The following is a 14,850-nucleotide window of genomic DNA, read 5'->3' as shown; positions in this document are numbered from 1 at the left end:
CACACCTGTTCAACGAGACACAGCCCTGCCCACCTGGGTTTATACTTGGTCTGTACCTAAGACACAGGCACCTGCTGAACAGGAAGAGACAGAACATCTGGTTCCTGCTCTGATCCCTGCAGAGTGGGCACGGCATCTCGAAAGCCTTTTTAGACTCCCTACCATGGAAGTCCAGTGGTTTGGGGAGCTCCCTGCCCACCGAAGCAATGGATTTCAGTACTTTAGGCTGAGACCACGTACCCACCCAAACGACAACGGGTATTCTCAGCTCTGAACGGCAAATGTGATTTTCCTGAGTGTCAGTAGCACAGCCACAGGTCAGAAAGCACTTTGGTGAGAGGGAGGGTTTTCTTAATTCCTATCCTGGAGGATTCGGACCATCAAGTTCTTCCATGAGTGTGGAGAAGATGCCCTTCCATCCCCACCCCTGCTCCACAGCTGATGCCCCAGCAGCAGAACAGGAGACAGAGGGAGCAAGGGTGTGGCACCCACCCCTGCCTGTCCCGAGAGGAGGGAGAAGATGGGACAGAGGAAGAAGGTGGGACGAGATCCTCATCCTCTCTCCCACACCGCCCCAGATGGGTATGTAGGACTCTGAGAGCCTGAGGCCTAATGATCTGCTTCCCGGAAATGAGGAGAGTCACAGGCTCTAGGAACATGGTTCCCAAACTGTGTACCAAGGCACCCTGCGGAACCTCAGTAAACTCCTGGCAGGCCAGCAGTTACTGAGCGATACGAGGTACCCATCAGACACTGTTGGAACTACTAGCTTGGGGTGCTTTACAGTTTCACGGGCACATCAAGTGACATCCCTTCTGAGCAAGTGATGTCACTACGCAGCTGGGTTTTCAGGGCTTGCTGGGATAAGCCAGTGCCTTGCAAAAATCAGTATATCACAACGCTGGTGACACCCACTATGATTCCAGGATTTGAGGAGATGTCCGCTGACCAATGGACACACATATCCCGTTAGTAAGTAACTTGGTTATTTAAAAACGAAATAAAACCTTATGAGTAGGACGCCTGGGTGGCTCAGTTGGTTGGACGACTGCCTTCGGCTCAGGTCATGATCCTGGAGTCCTGGGATCGAGTCCCGCATCGGGCTCCCAGCTACACGGGGAGTCTGCTTCTCTCTCTGACCTTCTCCTCGCTCATGTTCTCTCTCACTGTCTCTCTCTCAAATAAATAAATAAAATCTTTAAAAAAAAAAAAAAAAAAAAAAAACCTTATGAGTATTATATTTTCAAGCCGCTATTAAGTTGTTGGGACACAGCTCTTTATTAAGGTATTTGGATCTAACCACTTAATAAACAGAACCATGAAGTATTTCTTGCAGCCTAGGGACATATGGAGGCACTTGGGAGGTCAAGAACCAAGAAAGTTCAGGAACTTGTGCTCAGGGGGAACTTGGCCCAAGGCCCCTCCCAACACTGAGCAGGCAGATGGCCAATAATGAGTAACCAGTGCCACTGAACGTGCCAGGTGCTGTCCTAAGGGACCGACTTGGTGTGGAAGTGGAGGCCACTGCTCCACTTGGTAGTGCCACTACTTGGTAGTGATCGGTCAGCGGCAGTGTCATCACTGTCCTATTATTATGGCTTTTCTTCTCAACAGGACACCGGTCAGAGGTGGGGGTGCAGAGGGAAAGGAAGGTCCCCACTGCTATTCAGCTGGTTGGGGGGCAGCACCCACAGCCTGCCTCTTACGCCGCACAAGGTCCCCAAGGGGAGGGATCAGCAGAGGGCAGCTTCACGCCTTGTTGAGAAAGGCTGAGGGCTCTGATGGTCAAGGCAGAAAGGTCTTGGCCTCTTGGTCTTCCAAGATAGAACCAGACTCCACCTAGGAGGACTCCTTCCCCAAAGTCTGGATGGGGCCCTTGCTCCTGGAGTATCAACAACACGGCTCTCAGCAGAAGGGACGCTCATCCTCAGCCACCACCAGGTCCCAAGGACACACCCCTCCCCGTAGCCCAGGGTACTGAGGGGTCTCTGAGAGGCACTCCGTAAGACTGAACATGGACCCAACACAGCCAGGCAGAGACAGAGTAACAGGATGGGCCGCAGCATGCCATTGTACTTCTCGCCCGAGTGGAGCCCTCCTGTCTCACCAGCAAGCTCAGGCCGCCTGGAAAGAAGCTACATGCTCTCAGAGGCACATGGGAGTGACCGGGTGACCCTGGGACACAGTGGGCAAGGCAGCAGAGGTGAGGGACGTGGGAGAAAGTGAGCTGCGGGCTGAGGACTGAGCAGCCCCGTAGCCCGGTTCCATGGAGGAAGGCAAGGAGCAGGTTCCAAAATAGCTTCCCCAAGTCCCCAGGCTCCAGGAGCCCACCCTCCCTTCAGCCCGCAGCCACCACCGCCCCAGCACGGCCTGGGGCCAACAACTGCCGCCGCAGGGCAGGCCCCCACCCTACCCAAGAAAGCTAGTCTGTGTTCCAGAAAGAAAATGCCCAGAGAAAGCAGATCACGAGGCAAACTTAGGCTGCCAGAGTTCATCAAAATCGCTATTTGCAAGATTTCTATCTGCCCGACTCGAATAGTTTCAATTCCAAAATGCTAGATTCCCCGGTATAGTAATAGAAAGGGTATTCATAGGCACTCCAGCTTCCAATAAGATGTAAAAACTTAGCTCACATTTTTTAAAGTTTATAAATAGCCTCGGAAAAGAAGCTGGAACACGCTTCTTAGTAAATACAGCTGACCCATTTTCCTCATTCTTCACCAGGAATAAAGCGACTGTTACCACGGAAAGTACAGAAGAGTCTAAATATATATTCCCCCGCACAGGCACCCAGATCAGACAAGCGGAGTCGACACCCAGGCGCTGAAGGAGGGAGAAGCCAGGCCAAGGAGGGGCAGCCCCCGGCTACCTCCCCACACTTGAGAGGCCAGGGTGGAGGGGAGGGATGGCGGGGGGCACGTGGAGTGCCGTGTCCCAGCTCTGGAAGGGGACAAGCCCTGGCTCCCGGGTCCGCAGCCCACTGCTCCCTGCTGCAGCCAGGCTCTCCCCTGACCTGTGCCCTCCCGCAGCTGGCGGCTTCTCCAGCATCTGGTGTGATTCTCCGGCCTATCCCCGCAGCGAGCAGGGAAGCGCCCTCGGGGCCCACCTTCCATCCAGCGCCCGGAACGGGGCCGGGCACGTGATAAACAAACATTGATCCAATGAACGGATTCGTGTCTGCGTGGCCAGGCCTGACTTAGCTTGTGTTCCGAGCACTTTCCTGATTACGGATGGGCTTCTCCCTCATCCGGGGGGCTGCAGACCGGTCTGTCTGATGGCCATGGAGGGGGTCCTTGTTTCTGATTAATTTTATACCCAGGGAACTCTTTCTGCTCCGCTCCTTTCAGCAGCAGCTGGTATAATAAAATGATCCACCAAACCCAGCAGGTCTGGCTGACTCAGAGAAGGAACGTACATAACTTTCCGTGGGGAAGGTAAGAGGGTCTGTCCACTGTTCTGTCCCGAGGACCAGGAGCTGTACCCAGCACACGACAGCTGCTCAGTCACTATCCATGAGGGGGCTCCCCAGGCAGAGCCACTGGTGGGCGTCTGACAGCTTCCTGAGGACCCTCAGAGGTGGCCGTGCTTCCCGCGGGGCTGGGAGCAGACCCACTGCCCCAGAAGAACTGTTCTCAGGGGGCCTGCAGACAGGGCAGAAAGGCCAAGCCTCCCGGCTCGATTCTTCCAAGGAACCCCAGCAAACACAGAGAAAGGGTCCGCTCTGGAGGGCCCCCTAGGGATGGGGCTTGTCACCTGGAGAGAACCAGAAACTTCCAGCAGACATTTCAAAGCATCCGAGTCTGCAGAGTGTCTGCCGACCAAGGACGGAGGCAGGAGGGGCAGACACACGGCCCGTGGGCAGAGGTGGAGGATACGCAGGGAGGCTTCACAGAGAAGCTGGGAGGCTGGCGGCCGGGAAGCCGGGCCAGACCCAAGGGGAGGCACCTGGCTTCCGGCCACCGGGAAGCCAATAAACAGCAGGTACTCCCACTCTTTGCCCTGCCCCTCCTGACGCTAAACGCACCCCGCAGGCCAGCTGGTCACCACCGGAAGCAACCGTGTAGTCGGCTGCTTCTTGCATTCGAGACACTTCCCAGCTGGTTGAAACCTATTTCCCTGCCCCATTTCACACATCCGACCTGGGACAGTCCAGGCTTTGTGACAGAAACCAGAGAGGGTTGCCAGCACCATGCTGGGGATTGGGCCACGTGGTTGGGAGGAGGGTCCGCTACTCCTTCTCACCCTCCCGGGACCCTTACATAAAACCTCCTGGAACACAGGAAAAGGGCAAAACACCTCTGAGAACCAAAAGCCAGCTAGCCCACCAGCCCATTCGCCCACACCAAACAGAGACCCTCCTGCACGCTGGTCTTGGGGGGGGCGACACGGGGACACTCCCAGTCTGACCACGGGCATTGAGGGGCACAGGTCCTCCAGAGCCTGTCCTCTCACACCACCAGCCCCCTGCATGCCAGCCCAGCGCCTTGCACGTAGCAAGGGGCTCACCCAGGGCTAAAGGCTGCCCTACCGGAAAGAGTGAGCAGGTGCCCGGGATTCTGCGAGTCCACGCCGGATTCCTGAAGTCTCTATTCTCTTACTGGTTGTTTCTCTAGATTGACTTCAATTCATCATCTCTGTTATGATCATAAAAGAGCTTAATTGATACTTAGTTGCTGGAATCTACCTTACCTAGGAAATTTATTACTCCAGAGAAGTGCGGGCAGGGACCAACAAGCAGCACTCGCCACCCATCAGCAGAGAGCCACCGACTTTCTCCTCCGACTTGTTCCTGAAACATGTACGGAGGGGAAGGGACTCCCAGGATCTCAGCGCCCCAGATTAAAACCTGGCTTTCCAGGGAGCTTGGGAACCATGCAGTGCTTTTAAAACATGTCTGCAAACCCCTTGGATTCCTCCCATCGGAAAGTCGAGTCTAAGTCCCCTCTCCTTCCTTGAGCAATGGCACATGGGAGGGACACCGTGTGCTTCCATGGTCTACCTGGTTCTCGCAGGACACGCACCTCTGGGGCCCAAGTGCAGGCTGGCTGCCCGGACACTGCCGTGGAGACCATGTGGGGAGGGGGGTAAATCCCAAGTAGCCCCCAATGGGCTAGCCGTTTGCATCTTCCCGAACACACGAATGGCACCAGGCCCCGAGCGAGAGCCCTGGCCACACCCAGCTAGCCGGCAGCTCCAGGAGAGGGGACGACAACAAATGAATTTGCTAAGTCTGCGGCGATTTGTGACAAAAGCAGAAACAGCTGGAACGATACACAGACCTCACAGGCTCTGGGGCCCTGGCCAGGCCTCCCACTCCTATTACTCAGCTGAAATGGAAATGGGGACCAGGAACGGATTTTTGTCAGCCTTTAAATGAACGAGAAAGAGAAAGAAAAAAACAAAAACAGGTACCGCGGAACACATTCCTCCTAAAGCTAACTTTATTCCATTTGAAGAGATATTCTTTGTTTTGAAACTACGTCCCTCTTATATGGTTGGTGCTAACATAGTCTTCCTTTTACAAATGAGGAGATAGTAGCTGGTGATTGGCTTTTAATGGCCTCACTCGGTCAAATTAAAAAGTTTTTGAAATTGGACCAGCCCATGACATCTAGCGACAGGGAACCCACACGGTTAGATGGCCTCAGATCATTCCACATCTGATAGGCTGTGATTTATGAAATTCCCTACAGAAAAGAGGGAGCGACCTCATCTCCCCGCAGATACACTCTACAAAGCCCTGCCCCAGCTTATCAGCTCAGACACCTGGCTCTGCTTTAACACAGCTCGTCGGTCATGTGACGGGTCCTTACAGGCTCCTGCAAACCATTCCACCAAAGGCAGCAGCCTCCAGCCGGCCTGCCCTGCTTCCCGGGGCCACTCCTCCCGCGGGGCCCTCCTCGGCTCCAGGGCCAGCCAGTGGGTGGAGAGCGTGAAGCTCCCCCAGGAACAATCCCACCAAACCCCAGCACAAAGCGCGCGGCTTCTGAGCCCAGCGCCTCTCCAGCAGCATCTGGCCTGTCCGAGGCCGGGGCAGCTCGGCACAAAGAGAGACACAACAAACCTCCAGAACAAGGTGTCAGCAGATCTGCACTTTCCAAAAACAGAGTGTTTTCAGGTCACAGAACACAACAACGCCAGCCAGAAAACACTGTGGGCTTCATTTCTAAAATGGAGAAGCGGCCTGCAAGGTTTCACTCTTCGGTTCCCGGCTTGCGGGGTCTCACCTGGCCTCCTGCACCTGTGTGGCTCTGGGGCTGCCACACCTCAGGGGGAGGCCACCGCAGCTGCCAGCCAGGCTGGCCCAGGGTCTCAGTCTCCCCTGCAGCACGAGGTCTGAGGCCAAGGAGGAGGAAGGGACAGGCGCCTACAGCTCCGGGAGACGGCCTGCAGTAACACAGTGGGGTCCCTGAGCACGTGTGTGTCTGACACACCGGAAACTGCCGTTTCCGCCACGTGTCCGCCACGGGGCACCCAGGAGCCCGGCCTCCACCCTCTGCCCGGCCCGCGTGCAGACACAGAGATGAGCACGACGCCTCTGGGCCGCCTCCGGAGAGGCTGCAGGCAGGACCGGCTGGTGCTGATTATTTCCTGAAGCCAGATAAATACCGTTTTGAAGCCACAGTATTTCTTGAGCACAAACAGTACAGTAAAGCCCAGACATTTATATGCAATTGGGAGACATTTATCCTGTGACAACATTCTATTCCAATGACTTTTCTATTACCGCCAATGATTAATGATGTAAATTCTGTCACTTGGGATGATGGATGCCGGGCAGCCGAGGGGCCTTTGCATAGATTACCCAAACCCCGGCTTCCCATTGGCTCCCAGGACAAATGTGGTCTGTGCTTCAGTCAAGCATAAATGTAAAGTTCGTTTAGATTAAAAAAATATTATTCTTCCTCAGTGCTCTCCGGTAGCAGCTCAGGACTGGATGGAAGCTTTCTCCTTCGGGAACGTGTTTGTGCTCTTCAGCATCAGGGCTGCTGAGAAGAACTGCGTAACTTTGCCAACAGGCGCTGGGAAGGCCTTCACCACTGGATGCCACAGCAGGAAAGCGGGAGCCAGGAGAGCAAAGCCCAAGGTCTCAGGCACCTGGAGCCCCATCCAGCCTAGGCCCCAGGCAGACAGGCCCCCTCCCTCTCAACCTGGCATGCTGGTTCGTGACCTGGACTGTCCTCCTCAGCTCCCCATCGTCTCCACCCGCTAGGAACTGCCAGCATTCTGCACCAGAGAGCATGTGCCAATGTCCCTGATCCTGCTTTGTGGTCCTGCCTCTGTCCTCCCCTTAAATGCGGCGCCTTCTGGGGCTCTTCCAGGCTTGCTTCCCTCTGGCTCCACTTGCTTGGGGGTTTCCGTTTACCTCCAGGGCTTCAGCTGCTGATGGCTCCCAAACCTGTGTTCTCCAGGCGCATCTCCATCCTGAGTTTCATGCTCCCAGATCCTACTGCTCACGGGGGTCTCCTTGGGGCTCCAAACGCAGCCTCCCATACTCCCCTGGGTCCTGCATGGCAGAATACAACCTCCTCCAGCCCAGCCGGCCAACACAGAAAGCCGGGAGCTACCCTGCACTCCTCTCTGGCCTCACCCTCCATCTCCGACGGATGACCAGATCCTACAGATTCCTTTCCTTAACAACCTCTGGACCTGTCACTCCAGCTGCACAACCTCAGTGTGGCCCAACTGTCACCTACACTAATAGTAGCGAGTTCACGGTCTCTACACAGCTCTCCGTGCGTCCATCACGGCCTTCCCCTCCGAGCAACAGAACTCTCGTCAGCCTCCCCTCTCCTGGGCCCTCCAGAGCCTTCCTAGGCGCGTGGTATAAATGCTCCCCTCCAGCTGATGGGCTCTGTACCACCTGGCACCTGCAGACGGCTCCAGCTGCATCCTGGGCACACCTCCCCAGGCTGCATACCTTCTGGACTTCCTGCAGTTTCTAGACATGTCATGCTCTCTGAACACCACGTCTCCACGGGGCAGCTCCCCTGCATGCCTTGGGCTGACTAACTCACCCTCCGGGTGCCAGCCAGGCCTCCAGGCCACAAGGCCCCCAGGCCACACGGTCTCTGCTGGGGGCCCTGGGAGGAGCCTACGACTCTGCCCTCCAACCTCTTGACACACATCTTGCTTCCTCACAGACGAGCGCAGGGCCTTGAGCACCTCCCACAGCGTCGGCAGAGAGTCACGGTCTGGCACACGGGGGCTCAGCGGCCGCACCAAGTGGAGAACTCATCTGCACACCCGGCTTCTTCCCATCCCTCCCAACAACACAAACTCCTTAAAGCCCAGAACTGTGCCACGTCCAAATCTGGACCCCTGGGGAGTCTGCCATTGTCTCACCGCAGAGCAGATGTTCAGAACAGGTTATGGAGAAGCTGGGAAAGAAGAAAGTTAGAAAACTCATAAAAGCACAAAAAACTCAGAAAACCAGTGGCCTCATTCATAAGGCAAAGGCTTAAAAGTTTAAAGAAGGAGACAGAATTGATGTGAAGTGTGCAGCCAACATGCGGGCCTGTAAATCAAGCTGTTGTCAAACCCCGGGGAGAGCTGCCCAGCTTCCCTGCAGACGCGGAGAAGCAGCTGTAATTCAGGGGCGGGGCGGGCCTTACAGGAACTCTGCTCTCGGAGCTGGATTCCTGGCACTCCTAACTCAATTTGGCCCTCTCTCCCTGTGTCCTTTCTTGGAAAATGGATGGGCTCTCGACTCTCTGAGGCCTGGGAAAGGCCCCGGGCTCTGCGCTGACAGCTGGGGGAACCGGAGGCAGGCCAGCCAGGAGGATGCCCCCCGCTCCCGCCACCAGGGGGCAGAGAGAAGCACGGGGGAAGATCCCGGACACCGCATGCCCTGGCTCTCCTCCGGACCTCTCCAAGGCATCTGGACCTGGGGCAGGAAGGCATTCACAGGCCGTACTCTGGGGTTCCACTGCCCATGTCCAGTGTGCAGGACCCACAGCCAAAGACTCGGTACACACAGATGGGGGACCGGTCCTGGGCTGGCTGGCGACCACAGCTTGACAGTGGGATCAGACGCTCTTTTGAAGGGCGGAGGGCCTGGAGGACTCACCAGCCGACACCCCCCCCCCCGCCGCCCGCCTGCAGGCCCCAGGCTTGGTCAGCAGCTGCGCTGATTGTCCCTGTCTTAGCAATCATGAACAGCACGGACTCCACGTTCCTTCCCAAACCCGTGGCTCCAAACCTGCCAAGGCGCCACCATGGCTCCAAACCTGCCAAGGGGCCACTGTGGCAGGAGCTGGAGGCCCGAAGCTAGCCGCGGCCTCTCACACGACTCCCCACCTCGGCCGACATTCGTACCCCCTCCAGCTGCCCCAGCTCTGCCCCGACCCCAGGCACCTTCCCCCAGCAAGCCTCTTCTTTCAGACCGCTTCTCTGACCCCTCCTGCTCCCTGCTGACTGCACTGGTCTCTCCCATCTTGAAAAGTAATGTTCACGTGACTCTACCAAGTCTTTTCCCCCTGGGTTGCTCCTCTTCCTCTTCCTGTGAAACCTTGAGAACTACAGCCCCAGTCAGGAGCTGGGCAGGGAAGGAGTGCAAGCCCAAGTCCCCAGGAGGACAGGGCAGAGAAATTATGAAATGCAGAAATTCAGAGATCTTAAAAGACTGCTGCATTTCTTGGCTGAGTGAGTGCACATACCCCACTAGAAAAATTACTTTCCAAGCTTGGCTTTTAGGTTCCTGGAGTGGAAGGAGTAAAACATCTAATTTTTGAAATCTTCATAAGTATATGCATTTTTTTTTTATAAAACTACTTAAATGAATCCACTTTTGCCTGACGAAGTAGAGAAATCCAAAGCTCTGGGATTTTAAAAGCTTCCATTAAAGCAGCTTTTCTTTTTTCAAAAAATAATGAATTGAAAACTAAATCAGAAGGCTTCATTAAGCCCAGGGCCAATGAGAGGCGGCCAGGATGAGCCCCAGACCAGCCCAGGAAGCTGGAGCAGGGCTGTGTCTCTCCTGCTTGTCTTACTTCTGCAGCAGTGCTAGCTGAAGGCATGCTTTCGAATCGTACAGAATTAGAATTCTGCTGTGTGTTTTTTTTCGGGCAGTACAGTATGTCTTCATTGGTGCTCCAGCAGGCTCGCAAATTAAGATAAAATGCTGGTGAGGTGGAGACAAGAACGTGTTCCTATGGAGAGGAGAGAGCACAGAGCAGTGCCCTGGACTCGGGGGCGGCTGACAGCACCCTGGCCAACAACATGGGCTCCGTGTTTCCTCGGACCTGCTGAGCTAAGCGCCTCAACTTGTCATGCCAGGCCTAGGCTGGCTGCATGTTGAAGCGAGAAAGGTCCGGGGCCCAACCATGCACACGTGCCTCCAATCCCTGAGGGCCAGCCTAGGATCAGAACCTGAGAAGGGGCAAACAGTGCCTGGACAGACAGGCCACTAGCCAGAGGCCACAATAAATGGCCACGGGTGACCACAGGCTGGGGCATTCTGTAGCTCTGTGTGTGACTTCATCTTAACTCACATGCCTACCCATTCATCTGTGAGCTTCCGTAACCCCCGTGTATCCATCAGGCCCTGTCCTAACACCAGAGGTACACAGTGAAAAGGTCAGACATGGGCCCTGCCCTTTTGCGACCTATATTTAACGGGGGGAGGCAGGCATCAAACCGAACCCCTCCGAAATAATCAGTTGTGACTACACTAAGAACCCCAGACGCGGTATGAGACCATGTAAGGAGAGTTTCTCCGCCTGGTGCAGCCTCTCTGCCCCCTCTCAGAATGCTGACAAGCCCCTGGCTTTTCACGTGCCCTCACATCCATCCTGGCCTGCTCCCGAGCCTGCATTCTGCCCCACAGGGCAGGCCTCCCTCCCTCTAACCATCCAGCTCCACCCACCTCCTGCGGGAGCCCCCCATCCTCTCCTCTCCCCGTCACTTGTCTCCTCCACAGTCTCTGGCTCTGAGTACACAGCCTGGCACAGCACAGAAATGCTCAGCCATGAAGCAACTTGAACACACTCAGGAAGAGTGCAAAATCCAGTGCAAAGGTTTGTTGATGGAAGCTTCCAGAAAAAAAGCCCAGCTGGGTCTAGGGTGGAGGGAGCCGAAGTTTGGTGGGGGGGAGGGTACAAGGTACACAAAGGCCAGGCCAAGGGCCCCTGGGGGCCAAGCAGTGTGCCTCCCTTGCTCCGACAGTGTTCTCACAGGGAGGGCACCCCAGGGCAGCTGGAGGAATGGGAACCACAAAGGCAGGTCTCTCTGCCGGCCCCTCAGCCAAGCGCTGAGCCACCTGGCGGACCTGGTGTCCGGCATGAAGTGACAGGAGCACAGGTGCAAAAGGGGGGCTCACAGCCATGTGGGCCGGCTAAGAGAACCTTCGCAGGCATCCAGGCCAGGGCTCGTGGGGCCAACCGATGGCAGCTGCAGCAAAGATGCAGGCACACACACCTGGAGCACAATGGGAGAAACTAGTCCCTGAACTCCAGCCCTGTCCTCAGTGACCTTTGTCCTCTGGAGTGTTCACACATGAGAGGAAGGACTGCATTTAGTCCCTTTATAGAGGCCAACGGAGGCACAGTGTGACTCACTCCATGTCACAGCACATGGAAGGCAGCCTGGGGAGGTCAGGTCTGTAGCTAGCTGCAGGCAGGAGGTGCTGGGGAAGGCCACACGGCACGGCGGCTCTGAGTCCAGGCACCTGCGTGCTGCGCACAGGGCGGTGTTCAAATCCTGCCTCTGCGACTAACCGGGACTGCATCTTTGGAGGGGTCACATACCCTTCCTGAGCCCAAGCGGGAACAGAAACACCTCCCCAGCTGCCCAGCTGGGGGGTTGGGAGGATTCTGCGACACATCCATGAAAACAGGCAGCGGGCCCGGTTCAGTCTGGAACACCTATGACAGCCTATCCCCTATGAACTGGCGGTCACATCTTCTGTTAAAAAGAATGCAGGGGCGCCTGGGTGGCTTGGTCATTAAGTGTCTGTCTTCAGTTCAGGTCAAAATCCCCAGGTCCTGGGTTCTCCCACATATGCTCCCTGCTCGGCAGGGAGCCTGCTTCTGCTTCTCCCTCTCCCACTCCCCCTGTTTGTGTTCCCTCTCTTGCTGTGTCTCTGTCAAATGAATAAATAAAATCTTTAAATAAATAAGTAAATAGATAAATAGATAAGTAAAGAAATAAAAAGGAGGCAGAGGTGGGGCATACGGGCGTTGGGAAAACCTGTCAGCCTGGGGGACTAGTTGCTGGTAGAACCAACCTGAAGAACCCTCCCCAGGTCTACCACACACACACCCACAGAGGGAGGGAGCCTCAGCCCAGACAGACAGCCACCAAACATACACAAAAAACTTCTCTCTTATGGCAGCAGAAATACCAAGGTTATCTTGAAGAGTACTAAGAAATGTTAATTCCCTGGGGCTCTTTATGTAAAGATGACTAAAATCCAGAGGATACAGTAGCCCCCAGGAGACAGACAGGAAGAGAGACACACTTTAATATTTCATTAGTGTCCCATTAGCAAGACAACACACATTTTCACACTTGGTGACTTCTTGGGAATAACGTCTCATTCAGACACAAACAGGGGACACGGCTGCTGCTTACACGGCTGGCCTGCAAAGCATCCTGAGGCAGCCAGTCAGAAAGAACTTGACCTTCAGCGCTCTGGCTCCTGGAGCCAATGAACTCAAGAGTGCAAGACTTCCTGGGTGCCTCCTACAAAAACTGCTAATCTGGGATTGAGAGCCGGGCAGCCGAGCGGAAGGAGGGAAAACCTTACTGATGCTTTTTATGGCAGGCTCAGGAGGCTTACCTCTCCAGGCCTGGCACAGCACAGCCCCCCCCCCCCCATCCAGGGCATTCTAAAATCTGAGCCCTGGACAGTGGAGGGCAGGGAAGAGGAGGGGAGGAAGCAGGGATTTGGGAAGACAACCGGTGGCCTGTCCTTAACTATTATTGTGCAAATCGTCGTCACATTCATTTGCTCAACAAATAGGTACCAGGAGCCCAGCGTGTGCCGGGAATGCGCCTGATGCTTGGCTCAGGGCAGGGAGCAGGCAGACCTCAAACAAGGAAGCAAAAAAGAAATAATAAAGTTGTGGATTTCCGTTCATGACAGACCCAGGAGGCGGGACTACCGTTCCCACTTTTCAGATGGAAACGCTCAGGTAAGTTAACTGCCTTCCACAGCTCAGGGCCCCAGACTCAGACGCCTCCTCCTGCGGCTGGAGACAGGGGCACGGCACAGGGAGGAGCCCGGCCACCCCTCTCTTGGCTAAACCATCCCGAGGATTCGGACATGACAGCACACGGCTGCAGACCCCGTGCAGAGGGGCTGTGTCTTCAGGTTTCTAGACTTGTCACTATATTCTCTGGATGGACATGAGCTGCCAACAGGCAGGACGACCGGCACAGAAAGTCAAAGAAAATGACAACAGGCAGTGTCCTCTCCAGTCAAATGGGCCACCTTTGTAAAAGTGGCCTCCCAGGCTCCTTCACTCCCTCCCAGACCACCTCCCTGGGCCAGCCCGCGGGCCCTGGTCCTGAGAAAGTCAGCCTCCACGTCCAAGGAGCAGAGGGCATCTGGCCTCCGGGGACACCCTCCCCGAGTCCCTCTAATTTGGTCTATTAATTTAAAGCGGAGGAAGCTGGCCAGGAGTGGTAGGCACAGGGGATGTCTGAGAGGATGTAATTAATGCAGCTGCTCCACACGGAAGGTAACGCCTTGTCTCCTCATTAGCAGATGTACGGCAATTTAGGATGACATCCTGGAGGACAGCGACGGGGACACAGCTCCCTTCAGGTCCACGCCTCGCCCGCCACTTCAATCTCCTCACTGCTGGGCAATTACGAAGTGCTCCCAGCACAGCCTTGCGAGCTGCTGGCAGCCGGCGCTGGGGCGCTGGCACTGGAAGGGCCGGCGGCCCGGGGGCCAGGCCCAAAGCACCCACCCGAGACTCAGCAGCCACGGGTTCCCACACAGAGACCTGTGAGGGGTCAAGAGCACAGGGCCCCAGCTCCGCAGCAGTCCCTCATTCGTACTCAGCGTGGGTTCCTGACCCTGTCTGCGGAGCTCTGTAAACACGGGAGACACAAGGTGGGGTCTGCGAGGATGTGAGGGCTTTCCCAAATCGTGGCATGTCGGAGGGCCACAGGCACGCAGAGAGCCGTTTCCAACAAGCACACGTCAAGTCGTATTAATTTTCCCCTCAAACAACAAGACCAGCATTTTTTTTTTTAAAGCTGGTTTTTCCTTGCAAAGCTCAAATGTTGCAGAAACATTTCTGTATGAGGGTCAACCCTACAAAGCAATGCTCTGGCTCTGGGCCTCCCGGGGGACTAGCTGTGCAGAAGCTGGCAGTGGGAGGCTGGGGGAGGGGCAGGGAAGAAGTTGCCATGTCAGAGTTTAGAGATCTGGAGATCATGGCTCTTCTTCCCCCGCGAGACCACCTACGGAGAGTCCACGGCAGCTCTGGAATCACGTGGGCTGTGAACCTAATTACAACCCGGCAGAAGGGCGACAGCATGCCCCTTCCGTCACCGTGCGACCCCCTGGGCCGCCCAACAGGTTAACACTGCCTCAGCCTGTCCACAGCAAAGGCTTTTGGCTGGACGTCAGGACCTCATCGACACACAGATAAAGCCAAAAGCCAACACGGGACAGCTACAGGGTCCATGATGGCACACTGTGAGAAAGGCCACCAATCTGAAGACTAGTCGAGGCTGGCTGCACAGAGCTCGACACGGGCCGGGCAGCCCTCGAGGCCAACAGCTGAGGAAGATGCAGGAACTCTTCCTTGGCCTCAGGTGAGCGCAAGCCCCTCACAGAGCACAGTCTGAAAAATGGAACCTGCAAAGTTCACTCGGGGGTGACTCTGACAA

The 14,850-nt window shown here is 55.8% G+C and overlaps 1 protein-coding gene across 32 annotated transcripts in view; it reads right to left on the bottom strand.

Moving 5' to 3' along the window:
* The window catches only part of CAMTA1 (calmodulin binding transcription activator 1), an 814,199-nt gene that overhangs the window by 683,388 nt on the left and 115,961 nt on the right, over positions 1 to 14,850 (bottom strand). The gene's annotated exons all lie outside the window — the stretch shown is intronic.

Source organism: Mustela nivalis (genome assembly GCF_964662115.1).
Source record: "Mustela nivalis genome assembly, chromosome: 10".
Classification (NCBI taxonomy): Eukaryota; Metazoa; Chordata; class Mammalia; order Carnivora; family Mustelidae; genus Mustela; species Mustela nivalis.
Note: the sequence above shows the minus strand (reverse complement) of the source record. Positions and strands in the feature narration are given on the sequence as shown.